The sequence below is a fragment of the Papilio polytes genome, unplaced genomic scaffold (assembly GCF_000836215.1).
Source record: "Papilio polytes unplaced genomic scaffold, Ppol_1.0 DF822845.1, whole genome shotgun sequence".
Lineage (NCBI taxonomy): Eukaryota > Metazoa > Arthropoda > Insecta > Lepidoptera > Papilionidae > Papilio > Papilio polytes.
In genome coordinates, this window is record NW_013526359.1 from 2,436,750 (window position 1) to 2,456,453 (window position 19,704).

At 35.5% G+C, this 19,704-nt stretch overlaps 1 protein-coding gene across 7 annotated transcripts in view; it reads right to left on the minus strand.

Moving 5' to 3' along the window:
• The window catches only part of LOC106105455 (polypyrimidine tract-binding protein 2), a 316,933-nt gene that overhangs the window by 111,799 nt on the left and 185,430 nt on the right, over positions 1-19,704 (minus strand). The window contains exon 2 of one of the 7 annotated variants that reach the window (XM_013285759.1): positions 16,737-16,792. The exons of the other annotated variants lie outside the window; for them this stretch is intronic. The gene's annotated coding sequence lies outside the window, so the exon portion shown is untranslated. The remainder of the gene's footprint in view (positions 1-16,736; positions 16,793-19,704) is intronic. 7 annotated transcript variants of the gene reach the window in all.

A 19,704-nucleotide genomic window follows, 5' to 3' on the forward strand; every position in this document is an offset into this window, starting at 1 on the left:
TTCTCGAAGTAAATAAAATGTTGGGATTAAGGGAATGCTCAAAATGTTGTCGAGGGCTTACGACTACGACTTCGATGCTTCTGCCTTTGATCAACGAATACTTGGGGAGACTTTACTTCGTCAATTTTTCGTATCGCGTAGCTTTGTTCGACCGAATTATTCGACCTCTCATCAATTCTTTAACAAAAATCGATATAACCACATAAATTAGATTGTAAGGAATTTTGTTCATATCACAAAAACTCAAATTGCATCGTAAAAGAGTAATATGACTTCAACTCCTTACACATGTCTATTATAAATGTTTAACAAACCATAAAAATGTTTTAAAATAGACGCTAAACTTTTTATGACATTTAATTTAAGTGTGAGGTGCAGGTGGTTTTTTTTGGCGTATAAAACCTGCGTAATTTTTAATTCAGTAATAAAGCGAAGACCCGATGTGCCTGGCTAAAGAAGGCTATTAATATAGTTACGTTTTTGCTATGAATTTTATTGCAAAGAGCGGTTAATTTAACACATTTAACAGTGGTAGAGCCCGCTTTAACATCTTAGCACGAATGGGTTGGCTTGCCCGGTGAAATACCACGACCACACATAAGACAGGCGAGAAGTGGGTGCAACTCCGCGTTTCGTCTGATGAGTGTGGTGCCGGGGGTCAAACATTAGTCCCTTTTACTTCCCACCCTTTTTCTTATAAGAGCATGGGAAGGGAACGTGAATTAGACGGTACAGGAGAAGGGGAAACATCTTCTTTATGGGCGTCTCCTCCGCCGTCGATTTAGGGTCGGCAACGCATTCGCAATTGCGGATGTCTATGGGCAGAGGTGGCTTCCCCAGTTTGGCGGATTCAGGTGGCCACTTGCTTGTTTGCCAACTTATGAAATAAATAAAAAAAATATAATATAAACTCTTCGTATATCAGACTTTCAACAGAGTTCAAGATATTTTATAGTTTATGCTCTATTCGTAAATGTTGAATTATTCTTTTGACAAAGAGCAATAAGATTGACAAAATAACAATTTTAAAAAGCAACAAAATAGGTGCGTTAACATGTTAATCAATAAGAAGATATTGTTTTTGCCGCGCGGAGACCGAAATAGAAGCGCGTTGAACGCAAATTACATATTGCCTGCATTCCCTGCGTAAGAGTAAACTCATTTGGTGTTTAGCGATCCAATAACTGTTTAGTTACAATGATTTAACCGTCAATTTCCACTACTAAAATACACCTAGTATTAATTCTGTTTTTAAGTAAGAAACAGTTGAAAGTCACGGTAATAATAATTCAACTATAGAATACAATTTTAAATCACTTTCAACCACTAACCCACCTTTCCCTTACAAATATACTTGTGTACATTAGTAGTCCGGTACAGTAAAAAAAAGTGTCAGTAAGAAGGTTGGATATATTTCATAACTATAAATTACTGTGTAAACATTGAAGGGGAAAGTTTATTTTCGTGGCCTGATTGGTAAAAGCAAAGATCCTAATTGATACCCGCGCTACTGGCCGACATTGTTTGTTGATTGCTGGGTAAAGGTTTGAAATAACATATTATTTTAACCTAATTTGAAATCGATATTCCATCAGCGTCCGGCCTGAAATATTGAATGGCCTTTCTATAAAGCACGAACGTTAATTGAGATAACTAACCTATTTTATATTTAAGTCTACGTTATCGAAGAAAAAATATTAAATTTAAATTGGAAGCATTTTTTTTAAACTGTCGATATTTCTCACACCTACATTGCTGGTTAATATTTCTTATCTTATTTTTAAATAATTCAAAACTGAAAATCAATAAGCAAAACAAAGCGCATGCAAAACAAATAATACGAGTTGAAATTCACAAACGTCTTAGAAAACCATTCCAATGTTTGTGTCCGTATATTGTTTGTTTAGCATTGGAGGTAGGTCTCGCGGCAGACGAGAGAGGTCGCTGCGCTGCAGCCCGTAGCGAACCGTGTTGTAGCCGCGTTGTACCAAACAAAAGAAGGGAAGAGTAAATAAAAATATCCGCAGAATATTTCCCGTATCGGCGATAGGCATCCAAATGAGAAAAGGGGACAAAAGATTAATTGAAAATCGATACGGGGATATATACCTTTGCAAATCTATCAAAATACATTCAGTTTGCTTTCAAACGATAACGTCGGACCAAATTATACTGTCAGTCATGATTAATGTCGACTTATGACGTTATGACATACTTTATTCACCGCACCGCATAGACCTGACTTTGCAACTCTGTCCATCAAAGTTGGGAAAGCCGAACCACCGCCGATCAACAGTTTGCGATTATATTTGTAAACTGGAATATTAAATTAAATTTGGAATGAAAACAAATCACGAAACGGCGATATGATCTGAATGTTCAATAACAGATTTGGTGTGTCAGAAAAATCATCAAAATATGACAAAACAAAGCAGGAAATGATCTGTAAAGAATACTACCACTCCAATTTATCATCAATCAAAAATATCTATTGTATTTTTACGGATTCAAAACGGCCAAATTAAACAAAACACGAAATATAGAAATAATAATCGCGTTCCCTTCAAAATAAGCCTACCTGTTTCGTTCGGAAAACAAAAACAACAAAAGTTGATATCAATTAGTGCGATGTAACGCTTTTTACAAATTCGGAACCATTAGCGTTGGACTGCTTTATTTGAAAACCATTAGGGAGGCCAATGGATACTGCTCGGATCATCCAGAAGCGATTGATTCTTTTTTTTTATTTTTGTCCGCTGCTGGCCTTATGCGTAAATAAATTTTAGGAGCGGATTTAATTTTTTATATAAGTGATAAGAATCACGTTGACGAGTAATCGTCGACATCCATCAAAGCCGCAAGCAATCAACGCGACCCGCGCAAATTTTTAATTAGTTCTAATCCGATGCAAAGCCACCGAAAAGGATACAATCAACGTCGGTAGCGTAGTACTAAATCAAAACAAACTTCCAACGGAGATCCCTTTTACCAACTTTCTAAATAACGGCGAACGATCTTTTTCATTAAAAATCTCCATGAGCCTGATTATTAGGGAAGTAAAACGCCTCCGGAGGGCCCGTGCGGAGTTTGCGAGTGCTCGATTCCGGCCGTGATTCTCGCGGGGTCAAACTTAGGAATGTTAACAGATAATTACGGCCAAGTTTTAGCCGGCACGAGACATTTAACAGATGCTTTATTCGAGAGAGCGCGGCCGCGAGCGCACAATGAATGCTAATGAGATGCTCTGGCATAGCAATGTGAATTTTATTGTCTAGTACAGAAGTGTCAAATTTGCATGGTTAATGCTCCAGACGAGCTTTCGGGAGGTACCCGTTAACACATTTGGTCTCGTGTCTAAGGTTAATTAGATTAGAATTCGACAATACAATGTTGATATTGTTTGATTATATCTAGTTTATTAGATTAATTTAACTGGTGCTCGTTGCAAAATGCCAAAAGACTGTAACGCTAAAATTATTTTATCACAGCAGCGACATTTCGCTACTACTTAGAATAATAAAGGTACGTTGCGCCAGTTCGAGCTAATCGTAAACTTCTATAAATGTCTCCTGTTACATCAGAGTTATGTTTTTAGATTTAAATATTCTCTTTAAACTCTGCTTTGCTTTTTCATACTACAATGTTTATGTAGAGCTTATAAATGAAACTTTTAATTTTTTAATGTTTAACTTATATTATTATTTAGATGAAGTTTAGAGAAGTTATTTATCAAGATAGGTTACAATATAGTAAAATATCCACAGAAAATATAAAAAACTACAGAGTCTTACTTTCCCTACAAAATTGTGTTAAAAGTCATGTAAAACCTAGCCGTTTTAGTTAGTGTCTATTACGACGCTTTGGCACTTACACGACACCATCATTTTGAAAGATCACTTGCTATTAATCCTTCTAACTTTATCCACAACGAAATCACAAGGGTTCCAAAAGTGCCCCGAACTGCTGCTAGAAAAGAGTGTTTGGCCGTGTTGTATGCAAGCATGTAGTTTCAATATCGAGTATGGTGTTGCTAAATTATGTAGTCCTGTCCACCCCCAGCAGGTTGCGGGCGCGCGGGCAATTTACATGAGTTGTTGCCAGCGCGCATCCTTCCGCATGTCACGGCCCAATTAATTTTATGCGGAAACGGATATATAAGCAAGGCGCAAGCGGGTTCAACGTACGAATTAATTAATTGCTATATTAAAATTTGTCACTCTGTCTGTTTGAAGCTGAGATATAAATTTAAGAATCCTATATTGAATTTTTTAATTTCTTTAAAAAAATCGGAAGTTTGTTTGGTTTAAACATTTATTTAACTACCGGAACTCAGATTGACACATATTTCAGTTTAGGTACTTCAGCAGTGAAAACTCAGTGGAAACTTGCTTATGACTGTATTGTGATGTGTACACCGTTGTTATAATTACATAGCAACAATCTAACCAAAACCAATTAACCTCACAATCATTATAGTGAATTGAAGACAGGGTTCAAATGTAATCTACATTTCAAATGAGGTCCTAACACGTCCGATTTTAGCGGGAGTATTGTCGAGACGGGCGCGCCCCCTGTCGTCAACCTTGGCTTTGGCGTGGCTCATTAATTCCGGCCAGGAAGGGCAGCGGGTCGCGTCATCGGATGCATTATGCAAACACGCATGCGCTTCGCATTCTAAACAATGTGTACATTGATGATGTAATGAAGTTGAAAGGACTCGGACTGAACTCTATGACACAATGTCGTCTACATATGATTTACATAATTTGCGATGATCTCAAGCAAAAACATTATTGGGAAAAACTTCCAAATTATTTCGATTTTCAAATTTTACCACTTTAAGGGTGAGTTGCACCATATCGCCGGTTACCGTTAAAGTTAAAATTATTTGTAACAGTAATATTTGGAATAACCTTAAAATTTACTAAGGATGAGTTACATTAACTACCTATAAACCTTAACCAGCACATTCCCGATGGTTACGTCTTCGGATGTTCATGATATTCGCTACACCAGTTTTGCGCTGGTCAAAATGACGTCATATTTGACACTAATCATAACCGCCCGATTTTGGGCGGTTATAGTTAGCGTTACGGTTAGTGTCAGTTCGGTAGTGTCAACTGTCACAAGCTCTTATCTACAAAAGCACAAATAATGGAAAAAGTAATGGAAAACGAAAATCTCTACTATTATCCTATACGTAATCCAGAAGAATAAAGTCTTGCGTGCTCGGAAATAATGGATTTCCAAGATGGAACTCGAAATTTGGCCAAACATTCAGTTTGGACAAATTTCGAGTGTCTAAGGCCATAGCAACAGCGCTTGTCCCTTTTCTCTTATTTAAAAAATGTCCTCCATAAAAGGTCAATTTATAATATGCATTGACAGGACAATTTATAATATGGAAAATAAATAAGATGCATTTATATTTGTATAATTTTATTGCTTCATTTTTGCTACATATTTAAGTAGTAAAGTAAATACAGTTTCAATAATGGCCCAAACTAGTTTATTTTCACAAGAGTTTGCCATTTTCTCCATCTTCGTGGGCAAAAAGTTTATTTCACTATAAAATACCATGCGTATGATACATAAATATAATCGGCGAAACATGAATTTCCAAACATTTTAATTTACGTAAATGTCATTCTTGACACCAACTTGACACTTTAGTGACATTCAGGTTTAAATGTTTCCATTGTAAAAACGAAAAACACATAAAACCTCTGTGAGAATATGTTTTTGCACTTGTAACCCTATTATAACTTTTACGATAACCAGCGATTTGATGCAACTCACCCTAAGAATTCTAACATTTTATTGTAACTATTAGTAGACTTCTGTTAATTTACTAATATTTCCTCTAACAAATCCAACTAAACTCTAGCCTTGTGCTTCGAACCCTCGACCGCAAGATCGTCATTCCATAGCCCAGACCATTAGACTATTGGCGCGTATATCTTATAGCAAATCCCCAGATTAGTGCTCGCAGTCTATCTCTAATGGATTTAAATATCAAGCAATAGTTTCACAAACATTAAATTATCGGACAAAAGTTTTTATCTCATTTATCAGTAACGTTATAAATCTAAATTCGGTATGAATGAATAAAAAATAAGAGTACATTGAATTTATGATCGTAAAAATCGAATATTATTTAGTAGTGGGATATCAGAACCATTTCGAAATTAACAGCATAGATAGGGCTGTCACCTGGGTTTGATCTGAATTTTCAGGCTTAGTATTACATTGAAATCAAGACTTTAGTGTAAAAATCAACTATAAACAACATCATTCGTCGTCCGCAAAATATCGGGAATTTTTTATCAACTATTAAATCAAGGTTGTTTTTCCCGCCAGTGTACGTTTTTTAAAGTTGGCAGCCCTGTAAAGCGTGATAGAAAAGCGATAGCGCTGGCATGTTTCACTCGGCGCGTGATCTCAGTAAATCACCGCACATCGCCGCTACCTGTACACCGCGCCCGCAGATACACGAGGTTTATTTCGGAAAACACAATTTTAAACATCCCACCAAATTGTTTTTATAATTATCTAGTTCGAGGTCGGTTACCATGGAAATTAAGGTTCACGATTTGATACGATTTTAATCGATTTCACCAAATCTAATATAACTATTGTAATCAAAAGATACTTGCTTTTCCTTGTAAAAATAAAATAAAGCAACCAGCACTAGTAGGTTACATTATGAATGTCATAGCGTATTTAATTCTAAAACTAAGTTTCTTTTAATTATAATGAAAAAGAGTTAAGTAACATATTCTCGTTACTCAAAAGTAACGCAATGTCGTGGGTAATTAATGAGAAACCAAATTATTTAACATGTACATGAAATTAACGTTTATACAGACGAAGTAAAATTTTGAAATCTCATATTTAATTGGAAAACATGTACGAGTACCACTGAATTGTACTTTAATTATTTATAATACCAAAATATTACGATTTTTTGAAAGAGGGCTATCGTGGTTATAAATTATCTCTATTTTTTTATCATGCTTTAATTTTAGACTTTATTCCGATAAAAACTTACTTACGGTGACAGAATAATTTAAAGATAATGAATCATTTTTGTATGTTTTAAGCAATTAGAAGGATAAAACAGACAACTGTTTCATGAGTTTCATAAGTTTGAACACTTTGTAGCTTTTTCAGTAAGGTATAAAGTTTAGCATAGTTCAACGTCGTTCAACAAATAAGACGTAAAAGCATCAAGTTCCAATTTGATGACTCACGACAACCTCGTTCTTTTGTTAATTACAAACTCCCTAAATTATTAAGGCCAGCAACATTTTCCGGTGATTTATTAAAATTGTCATTCACGGTTAAAAGCGTAGAACAAAAGAAAATTTACTTCGGACGCTTAGACCGAGTGTAATTATAAATTTCTGCTTGCTTTACTAGACATTTCTCTTCTTTATAATTATTCTTTATCTACAATTAAAAAACTAGCTATCTTAGGGATATACAATTAATACACTAAACTCACACGTCTTCACAGATCACTTTATTTTTAACTTATGTTAACGGCGGTAGGTTCGAAAAAATAATTATACAAACTAAACAGTTACCTTAATAACAAAACAATTTGAGTAATTCCGAGTCATCTGAGGGCATGGGAAATTAAACTTTGAACATAAATACATAATACCAACAGAATTTGTATAACCAGGATTACAAAGACCAGCACAATAAAAATCTATGATATGGTAATAAACCGGTAATGATTAAAAGATAACAACAAAAATGCAAATTAAAAAAACCTCATGTTAAAAATTTTGCCACGTAATTAAAATGCGGTTGAAATCTAATCGTGCCAAAATTTATAAAGTCGATTGAATAAAAAACATATCTGTATCATTTGCAAAAAGGTATCAATTGAACACGAACCCGCGGCCGTGCGATGCCGCGCCGTAATTACATACGTAACCCTAAGTCACGTACCGTTTTTTATAATTATAACCATATTTCACACTCGATGCTTTTCGATCGTTAATCTCGCACGTTATTCACGCACGGGATCACTCCTGCAAAATGCAATTTACAATAAATTACATTGATATTAATAAGTAGGAAGGTTAAGGGTTGAATATAATGGTCGGGCCATTCATCGTCCGATAAATTGCGAATGGAGACACCGTGTAGTGAGATTACGTGCTTCAATATCCGGAACAAGTCGGCCCGGAGACACGGCGTGCGATCTGTCGCACGATCGATCGTCCGATCTCGGATCCCAATCAACCGACATAAATTAGTGAGTGAAAAAGTTTTAGTCACATTTCATTGCACTTTTAACTTTTCTTTCTAAAATTTCAAATGTTACAGCACTATGAGCAAAATTGCAATAATTAGCCTACTTACGACCGAATAAAGGAATACCGAAAAAACATTCATAATATTACGTATTGATATGCGTTTGCTACCTGGGAGCGCAAAGTTTTTGCTTAACTTATTTTTGGGCGTTTTACTATTTTATATGTGCGATATCTTAGTATGTATTTTAGAGAAATCGATTGGTTGGTTTTATTCTAACTACTTAAAACGTTGTTTGCAATCAAGTATAACGCGTTACTAACCAGTAACTCCGCGATCTTACCGCCTGTATCCAATTTAATAGAACAAACAAACCTCCATCACCGCAAGCCGCACCGGTTGGTCCCAGGCTCTAATCCCCGCTAAACTACACAACGTAAACTTAACCAACGAATATCGCTAATACATCAGTTCAACTTCTCAAGTAAGTGATAGGACACGAAGGCGACTGAACTTCGAATCTATTGCCTTAGGAATGTAACAGAAGTGACACAATTGTCGGGATCTCAGAGAACTTAACCACTCTCATTAGCAACTAGCTTGGAGACTTAGTCGGGATATCGAAAACCGACGACTCTGATCTTTCGACGGCTTATTAATTCAGAAATGAAATATAAACTAGATTTGCTTTATATAATACCAGCTGTTGCTCGCGACTTCTTCCGCGTCAAATTTTAAAATAATAATAAAATATAGCCTATGTTACTCACTGATAACGTAGCTTTTTAATAGTGAAAGAGTGTTTCAAATTGGCCCAGTAGTTTTTGATTTATTTCAATTCATACAAAAATACGAATCATTCCTATTTATAACATCAGTATACATATAGTTTTTTAATGCTAATTAATAACATATTTTTTAATTGTTTACATACTTCATTTAAACACATAAATATATTTTACCTGGAACAGTAGAATTAATGATTTTCAATTAATCGCAAACATGAGGTATATTTAAAATCAAAATAACAGTTTCGTTGAACGCAACAACCTGAAATATCTGTAATTATATACAACACTAGTCGCTTTAATGACGAGGTAATGTTAACAATTTGAAGCTTTCATCACAATATCATCTGACAACTTCGGGATACAATTAATAAGTTAAACAGAAACGATTATGTTCCAATTAATTAACTAGAACGTGTACGTGTAGCATTTAATAGGCAATCAACGGTTCTGAAATTTAACCGTTCGATGTCCGTGCCTGAATAACCCACCGCGTTGTTACACCTAACCAAACAATTGGCTCAGTCCGATAAGTAAGTTGCCGGCGTTCGCGGAACCTTCGCAATAAACAATTATATAACTTTTAATTTAATTTAATTAAACACAAGAATTACTACATAGAGATGATTATTTAAAAAAGTTATTAAATAAGAATTGCGTAATCATTAAACCTTATCCACCAAATTGTCGCTTCTCATCTTAATATTCTACAAATATCAAACCTAATATATGTTAATAGAGTTGTTTATTGAATATTTCAAAAGTACTCTTGAAAAAATTTATATTGTATTTTAAACTAGCTGTTACCCGTGACTTCATCCTCGCAATATTAAGATAAAAAAGTAACTTATAATATGGCTGCCTATGTCAGCTACCCTTTAGTGAAAGTCCGGTCGAAATCGGCCCAGCCGTTTCGAAGATTACCCAGAACAAACGCGGCTTGCGGACAGACTGACAGACAAATAAAATTGAATGTGATTTTCATTATCAGCCACACAAATATACATCATCTTTTCGAAATCTGGAGATTTTCTTTTGATTTTACAGACACTCCAATTTCATTATATGTATAGACGTGAAAAACAGTTTAGGTGTTTTGAATTTATATTTTATGCGTACACAGTTAGAAACTTAGTTATTTCAGCGGACCATAAACTGTTTATAGAATGGCGACTGGAATATTTGTTTTACAAAATCAACGTATAATATTAAATTAGTTTGAAATGAGAATATAATATGAGGCAAATATGTGACCAGTGGAAGGAAAGGTTATCGTCGAAACGAAATTTAAACTAATTTAAAGAGAAAGGCTAGAACATACAAATATCAAAATAAATTAGGTAACCTAAAAATTACAAAAATCAGAGTAAAAATATTGAGGTTTGTAAGTACTAGCTTTAACATAACTGAATAAGACAAAAGAGTGAATGCCAGCTTAAACTAGTTGGTAACAAGTAAAACTAACAGTTTGTAACGTCTTCCCAAAGCGAGAGACTAACATACCCGCGCCGTGTTTGCCTCGTTCACACGTGTTTGAACAGGCCGATACTCCGTGAAGCTATGAATATATTCAATTGACTATAGGGTAAGCTTGAGGAATCATTTACAGCCTAAAGTGCAAAGGAAATCATTTAACAAAAACAATAAAGATGGAATAATGAAGACTAAACGAGCGACTAACAGTAATTATGATTCAGTTTTTTAGGCTATTAGATTTAAATCTTAACAATAGAAGTAATTTTGAGAAGCCATATTAAATCCGAAAAATGCTTAATCATTATTAGAAGAAACATTCAAATATGTTCTTTACATTAATTAAAACGTGACACGAACCTTTAATAACATTGATTTTCGATCTTAGGACTTTATACTTGACGGTTTCGCGGCAAAAGCCGTGCTTTCTCCACGATTGTAGACATCGGCAGTCCCTAACTTTATGCGGGGCTGTATGTTATCACTGGCACAGAGCGGAGCGAGTTCAACGATTTACACCGAACCTAATTCCGCTTGTTTCAGCGCGTATACAACGTCGTACCGAACTTCCCGCTGGAGATTTGTTTCTCGGGGATTTGTTTGGATTTAGACGGCGGGCGAAGTAGGTGTTAGTAATATTTTTGTATCGGTTACTAGATTTACTACGGTTTAGTCGAAGGAAAATTGTTTTGTCTAGCACGTTTTTTTTTTCATTTATTTTATCAAATATATATTTGTCTACATGTTGTAATTATAGATAACAAACTTTTTATTTCCAGTATAATTTTACGAAGTATACGCTTTGATATATCTATTCAATATTCAGTTTTAAGTTTTTATGTCTTAAAATGTCTAAAGTTTAAATAACTATAAAAAGACTTGTCAAATCAATTTTCATAGCATAGTTTTAAAAATAAAATGTAATTTTATGCACATAGTGTATTCGACGCTGAAATTACGACACGTTAAAGCGCCATTAAAGCACACGACGTTAAATTATAAATAGAATAAATGAGCTATGAATCATAAACAAAACAAAAAAAAACTCCATTCACTAGTAGTCCTAGTTTGACGACTTTATAAGAAATCAGAGAGAACATTATTTTTTTTATTTAAAAACGAACATCGTAGTCTACATAAACAATTTTTACAGCAAAAAAAACTATGTCACCAGATAGAAGTACCAAAAAATTTTCAAGTAATATACCATTTTATTTTTTCCTCCAGTATCAATACCATGTTTTAAGACGCACGTTTGTTACCGCATTTTGATGTATTGCATTTCAAAATTTACTCGTTGGAACAGAAGGTGATAGCTCTCGAGTTTGAAGTGCGACAGGTTACAATATAAAATATTAACGTTATAAGTGCATTATGTTCCCGGAGACAGGTTCCGGGCCCGCAACCTGTCACTGCCCAGGATATATTACAGCGCTGCGAGTGTTCGCACAACACTATTTCGTTTGTAATACAAAAACGATCAAGACATTTCAAACGTATGAGATACGTGCAGGTAATAATGTTAGAACAAATTTTGTCCATAATTTTTTTGTGATAGCGACATTCAATAGAAGGATTTAAAACTTAATAGATGTAATAATAAAATCTGCCTCACTCAAAGTCATTTAATTATTAGTTAACCACTTCTTTATTTATTTTTTTCTATTACAACTACGCTAAGCAACGCTTTACTGGATTTGTCCACTCTAGTTTAGCAGTGTAAATGTCCCTTGTCCCTGCAAGGGTGGTATGCGTTAGGCATTTCCACACGTTAAAAAAAAAGCAGTGTAAACATAATCACTCTACATTCATTATTCTTGTCATCAAATTAAATATTAATAGGCAAAGGGTCATTCCAATCAATATAACATGAAATGAAAGTGAATCGACAACGTAAAATCAATAAAATAGAATGTTTGACTTTATCAAGGTTTTTTATCGAATCGTATGTGACAAGCTTTCGAGTACTGGCGATAACACGCTACTGATTAAAGATAACAAACAGCCAACAACAAAGAACCTAAATGTTAAAAAGTCTAATTTTATAAAATTTAGAGTACTAGCATCAAAAAAAAAGTATTTTCTGCTTTATGTACAATATAAGAGTATATCAGAACGAAAAATACTCGACTGACGTTTCAATATTCAAGCTCCCTTCATTAGCATTCAAGTCTCTCTCATCAATCAAATTGTTTTGAACTGATATTTATGAGCTTTTCTTTTGATATCTAACGTTCCAAAGCCATTGTCAACACATAATACTCGGAATATTCTTTATTTAGAAAAGAACAAACTGATTATGGGTGACGAAGTAACGAAGCAGGACGAGTAATGTAGGTCGTGATTACCGGTCAAGTTAAAAACATTTGGGGGGTTATACGAAATATTACTTAACTTCATCCTTTAAGTTTGAAAAGTAAAGAACCTTGTTTATTACATCAATCAGATATTGCATATGATTTGAACTAGTCATTCCTAAAAGTGACCGTCGATACGCAGTGTAATGTTACGAGGTAACATTTGCATCTAGCGGCTTTATGCTCGTTGGTTTACTCGTAACACTTCTTATATACTGTTTGAATGCTCGCCGTGTAACATGTTAAACGCACATTAAGTAAATAACCTTTTCCATAGCAATCAATTTCAACATGGATTATGTTTCATGTGTTCGTCACGAAATCCAGTGCGTATTACTCCAATAACTGAATCAATGATCTAGTAGATCTGAATAGTCGGCACACTTAGGCGTGGTACAGTATACACCGGTCTCAATAGCGGTACTAAGATAATCCAGACATGAACTAGATACGGAATCGATTTCACTAGACCATATTCTATGGATGGATTCCTTTTGATAAACGTGCAACATCTGCATTTGCTAAATTTAGAATACAACAAGACAAATTGAAAGAGACAAGAAATTAAAATGGAACCTTAAGATAAGTATACATACAAACTACATAATAAACATTCACTTAATTAACTTTTGATTACTTTAATAAATGAATTATCGTTGTGCATTTTTAACTTCTCTGTGAAAAAACTAACCTATGTTTTATTTATAGTCTATTTACGGAATTAACCATCGTTATTGTCAAGAAGCCTCACAACCAGTTTTTGTAGTTATTTTAAACCTTGGATTCTTCGAAATGTCAATAAATGTCGATATATTTTTCTCTGGGGCCTATGATGCCCCTTAAAGCAGCAACCTTGACTTTCTGAATTAAAATACGACAGACGCAAGTTGTCGGCGCACGTTGAATCATAAACTCGATTTTTGAACGAGAAAACAAGTTACCTTCGGTTACTGCGTAGGATAGAATTAAGGGAAAAAACATAAACCGAGACCTGCAATTTAAAAGTTCACAAATAACTAATTATTTACGCTTGCATACTATAAAATAATAGATATAATTACTAACGTTTTCTTCACCAATATACGACTTTAAAATGAATTTTCCAATTACCAAATAACGCTTACAAATAAAAATAAAAAGTTTGCAATTGATTGTGTATGTAAAACAATGAAACTATAAATGACATGTTTTATTTCGAAAAAGCTCAAACAAATATTGGTTTGCAATAAAAAAGAACATTTCTCGTTTCCGAACATTCTGATGTTTGTTAATGGCAGTTTTTTTTCCGTTAATTAAACTCCAGTTTTTAACAATGGGTGTGCGTTAAAAAATGCAATTCGTACATGAAATACAGCAATAAAAGGAGTTGTAAAATGGTCCATATATAAAAACAGTAGCGTCATGCTGGTAATCGACACCTGTGACAATTAATGCTCGCTCCATGACACCACTTTCATTACTCTGTTATTTCAGTACTCCAATTCTAGTGTATCCGAATATGGATTTTTATTTTAAAATATGGCAATACACGGATGGATTTTTCATTGTCATATGACATTTAAAATTTCCTGGGAGAGATAGACATAGAAACCGCAATTTTGAAAAAGCTTCCCTTTAGCAAATAAGTCAACCTCGTGTGTTTAAAGATGTAAACAAAGTCACTTAAAACGAGTGTATATCTATAAGAAAAAATATTTCTTTCAATTATTCGTAAAGTGAAAAAAAAGGAAAAGAAATAAACAAATTAGACGTGCAACATTCAAAAATAGAATATAAAACGGGGCGGGAACATTAACCGGTTTGTTTTCAATAAATCCGTCCGCACTCATTCGGAACACACTCTAAACTTAGCAGATAAAAACTAAGTTTGAACGGTGTAGAGTTCCTATTACATAAGACTCGCAAACTTACCCTATTACTCCCTACTTAACGGCAGTGTCTACGACTGTCTACGCACATCAATATAGAAATAGTGAACATTCCGTTAAAAATCCGTTACATCTTCCAATACCTTTAGGTTATAGCATGGGTTTATTTTTCATGCGAGTAAAAGATCCGTTCAATATGGACGATCGCGAGAGAAAACGAAATAGCTCCGCAAAGAGTTGAACAATTTATAAGCAACTGGTGATTTGCTTACGAATTCTACAGGGAGTGGCTCGTTCGATACGATCGTACGGGGATAGACTGTTCCTGATATGTATACGGATTATTTAACCGTATAAAATATGTGTTAAAGAATTCTCAACGACTAAAGTAGCACTAAGTAGGTAGATACTGTAGTAAACATGTATTTGTCGAAGAGTAAGACATTATTAACAAGAAAACCTGATGTCATAGAGCGTTTTTCCAATTATCATGCTCTATTCCAGAGCATATGCCAATAACTATATAAAGTGGCAAACGAGCAAAAGGCCACCTAAATCCGCCAAAATGGCTAAGCGACCTCTGTTCATAAACATCCGCAATTGCAGATGCGTTACCGATGCTAAACCGACGGAGGAGGAGACGCATATAAAGAAGACATTTCCGCTTCCTACGTGCGTCCTCCGCCGTCAAATCAACTTTCCCTTCCCACCCTTTTCTTATGAATAAAATGTGGTAAGAGAAAGGGACTTTAATTAGGCCTCTGGCACCACACTCAGTAGACGAAACCCGGAATTGCTGCCACTTCACACATGTCTTCTGTGTGGTTGTTGTATTACACCGGGTGAGCCAACTCATTCGTTCGAAGCTGTTAAATCGGGCTCTACCACTGTTAAATTCACATAATATAACTTCATTGTTAGTAGTCTTAGATTATACATAAATAAGTAGACGTATCACTAAGTATGCACTAACAGGGGGGAGGGGTCGGGTCCCGCAACACTGTCATCATTTAAGCCGCACATTAGCGAATCTTGCGCCGTTTGAGCCGGCACCTGGGGACCGCGCCTGACGCACCACTCGATATTTTACTGCCTCTTGCCTCTGCCGGAATAAACTCGGGAACACTGTAAATTCGCCCGAGAGGTTAACTACTAGTTCGAGCGTTTCATTGGCACCGTTGTAAATAATGCATCGACGTTCGTTTGATGTTCACCCTACTTCCTTCAATAAAAAGGAGGAAAACGTAGTGCAATTTCATTACATTGACGATAGTTGACTACTTCGATGTGCTTAATTGAATCCTTAATAAAGTGTTTTATACAAAGTCTAAAGAAAACAAGAAAACCAAGAAATACATTGACGATAATAATATACATAACAAAGAAATTATACAATGATAATAATATGATGGGCAAATAAAACGCAACGACAGAGAAAGAAATTAGTTCTCTATAGTAAGAGACACCGTTTCAAATCGAATTTGAAATTTAAAAGACAGCACAGGTAGGATATTCAAATAAGCAGCCATCCGTCGCTTTGCTCTCGGCTCTCGGCTGCCGGCAGCAGACCTGCAGGGCTGCTTACTAAAAGCTTTTCTATTTGTTCAAACGATCTCACTGCTCTCTTGTATAATGACAACGATTTGATAAGACAACACTATCTAAAACAGCAGCCCTATTGTAAAAAGCCGTAATGCAACTCGACCTCGTCTCACCTTTGGAACTAGTGATAACGTTATTTTAAAGTTATATCGTTATTTAACTATGGACGATGAAAAATAGCAGTTGGCGCTAAGTTTTTGACGCCTTGAAAGTTGCTCGGGTCCTTTCCGGACCGTACTTACAGCGGTGGTCATTAACGTGGAAACTTCGGGCTCCATTGAAGACGTTAGGCGGATGGAATTCTATTGCGGACTTAATCCGGGTTCGCGATAAAACAATAAAAATAAGGAGCAAAATAAAATGAATCTGCTACTTACGCAGTGTTGCTAATGAATGATATCTACTTGAATTTTCTCTAACAACACCCACGTACCTGTGAATAACGAAAACAGAAGTTTAATTATCTTTTCAATATTTTCAACAGTTTATCTTAGAAATCGGAAGGAAATTGAAATCAAAATAAGTTTATATTTAATTCTTACAAAGAGACGTCTTTCAAAAAAAAAATTTGTTGAAATCTATCATTTATTAAAGGTATATGTTATAGTATATTATCGTTCTAATTGCTAACCAAGGTTTAGGTTTACCAATTTTAAACATAACAGAAAATTTAAAACATCAAAGTCGTAAATTGCGCAATTTAAATCAACACATCAGATACACAACCTATAGACCTAATTGGAGTGTTTAGTAACCGAAGCCTCGCTTGAAAATCGTACATTATTACTGGGTTTGGGAACAAACCGATGGCAAACCACGGGCGCTCCGGTTAATCGCCGCACGCCAACTAGTGGGTAATCCTTTCGAGAGTGCATATAACGGCTGCATTCCGACTCGGGTACCGACTGCCGAGCGCACTGCCGCCACACAAATTGCGGCACTCGCTGGCTCAAAGCGATGACGGGACCGTGTCATTGCTTGACGCATTACGTCAGTGTGCGTGTTTACAAACGCACGTATGTGTGTGTGACACGCTAGCATTTTTTCACGTCATCGTTTCCGGGTTAAGCACGCAAATAGAGAATTCGGTTCGCGTCCGAATTTCTATCAAAAAGCTGCGTGTGCAAAGAAGTGATGGATACGTATGAATGGCGTACCGATGCTGTGATGTATTGAGAGCAGATAGGTTTCGTTCGGAAATACTTTAAGCCTCGACTTTAATACGAATACGATTTTAGGATTAAATAAATCAAATCCCCTTTGGCTATCCGCTTTTCTCGTAACTACAAGAAAACCGTATCTTTTTACTTTCATTCTATTTAGTAATTGTATCAAATGCTTTTGTGATAATTACTTCGAAAACTTGCTTGAGAGAATTTTGGTATTAAAAATAAATTAAAGTTTGCTGGTAGTTGAATATACCACCGGAAAAAAGATTTTTTGCTCAACCGCGATCGTGCAAAATAATTGTTATTCGTATAGCAAATCACGCAATTACAATAATATACAAAAGATATTCAAATAGTAAGAACAAAGCCGACAGATTAAACAGGCTAGTACAAGTGGTCTGGGAGATGTACTGAATGGGAGGCAGAGTTGCGCCGGCGCAACGAGCAATGCCCTCATCGCTCCCGCCCGTCGCGCCCCGCGTGCCCCCGCGCGGCACAAACGCGACTGACTGCATTCCGCCGCGCTTCCTGACCAGGGCAAGTGCAGCGGCATTACGCTGCAAGTACCTCCCCCCTCTACCCTTCCCTCCACCGGCCTTCTCACTGATACCTTCCCCCTCGGCGACGCAAACAAAGAGTTATTACATTTAAAACGTGAAACTAAGAAGCAGAATGTTTTCTTTAACGTCAACTTTAAAACAATTAAAAGAATTTGCCTACTCCATACCATATTGCATGATTTTTAGTAAATGATAATATTATGTCTCTTGATAGTAAGTATCATATTTAGAATAGTTGAAAATATTTCAAACATGTTGTTTTTAGTTGGAAAATAATATTTGGTTTGTTGATCCTAGTTATTGAATTTAAAAGGTTATTTGCAACTTAATTTATCAAGGTATGTGGAAATTTTCGGTCCAAGTCTTGAGATAATTTTTTTAAAAGTCCTCTTAACTTTCAGTAAATATTAAACCGAAACGCTTAAATTATGAAATAGGTAAAAGGACGAAAGGTAGACACGATTTAACCGTCGCAGATTACGGTGCAGGTCGCGTTTGAAAGTCCGGTCACACATAACGCGTTCGCCGCCTGACATAACTCACACTCGACAGTTTCGAGCCCAAGCAAAAAGTGTACGAACACCCGGTAATAGTCAGTCCGCTGAAAGCGTTTTCCACGAGGCTTTTAAGCGCTTATCTTGGAAATGATAGCCGCGGCCGGTCGCTGAAAGGCAGCTACGGCAATTTGCTTACATTAGGACAGTCGGCTCTATTGGCTTTATACATCGCACGTGAATACATTTCATATGCCATTAACAATTTTTATTTGCGCTATCGTTCTATAGACTTTTTATGTAACGTGCTGAATATTGAATCTCGAAATGCAGTCGGCTATGAAGTCGAAACAGAATCTGTTCGGCCCGTTCGGAATGTAACACTACCGTCGGAAGTTAGTTCAGCGCTTCCGGTAGTTGAATTGTTTTCAGTCGCGTTCACTGAGAGTTGCATTTCTTTTGCGCTCGCTGCGATGCATTATTAAAACTCATCGCTGTGAATATTTCCATCCAATAAATTATGCAACAGAAATTGTGTTATGAATAAACAACTAAATTGCTCTTTACGTACGTGCGGCATTTTACTACTTTTTTAAGCGTTTTTATATTCAATTACAGAAACGACATTTTTTAAACTACTCTTGTAGTCGTTATTATTTAAAAAAGCAGAATAATACCTTAGATTTTTACAAAAACAACAACAAACTTTGACGGACCCCTAATGTCTATAGAAATCACTAATACTACCTTGAATCTGTAGTAAAAACGTAGTTCATGTTAATTATAATTTATTAAAATTGACTGTTAAAATCTCAAATATCTGTCTGTTTGACGGTAAGAAATCACATTTTATTTTAATATTTGGTAAGAAGATATTAATGAAATACTTTTGCGGTGTACGTAATTAAAAAGAATGCTCTATTACGAACGATCCTTGAGGCCGCATTCTTGGAATTCGGTACGCTCAAGGAACGAAAGGACACATTACGCGATATAAATAGCAAATATTTGATACGGAGTCCTAAGAATATGTAATAACAAGTTGTGAGTCCGATGCAGGTATCCGCTGTGACGCTGCGCAAATTATGACAAACAAAAACTAGTCATTTACTACCAGTGGTA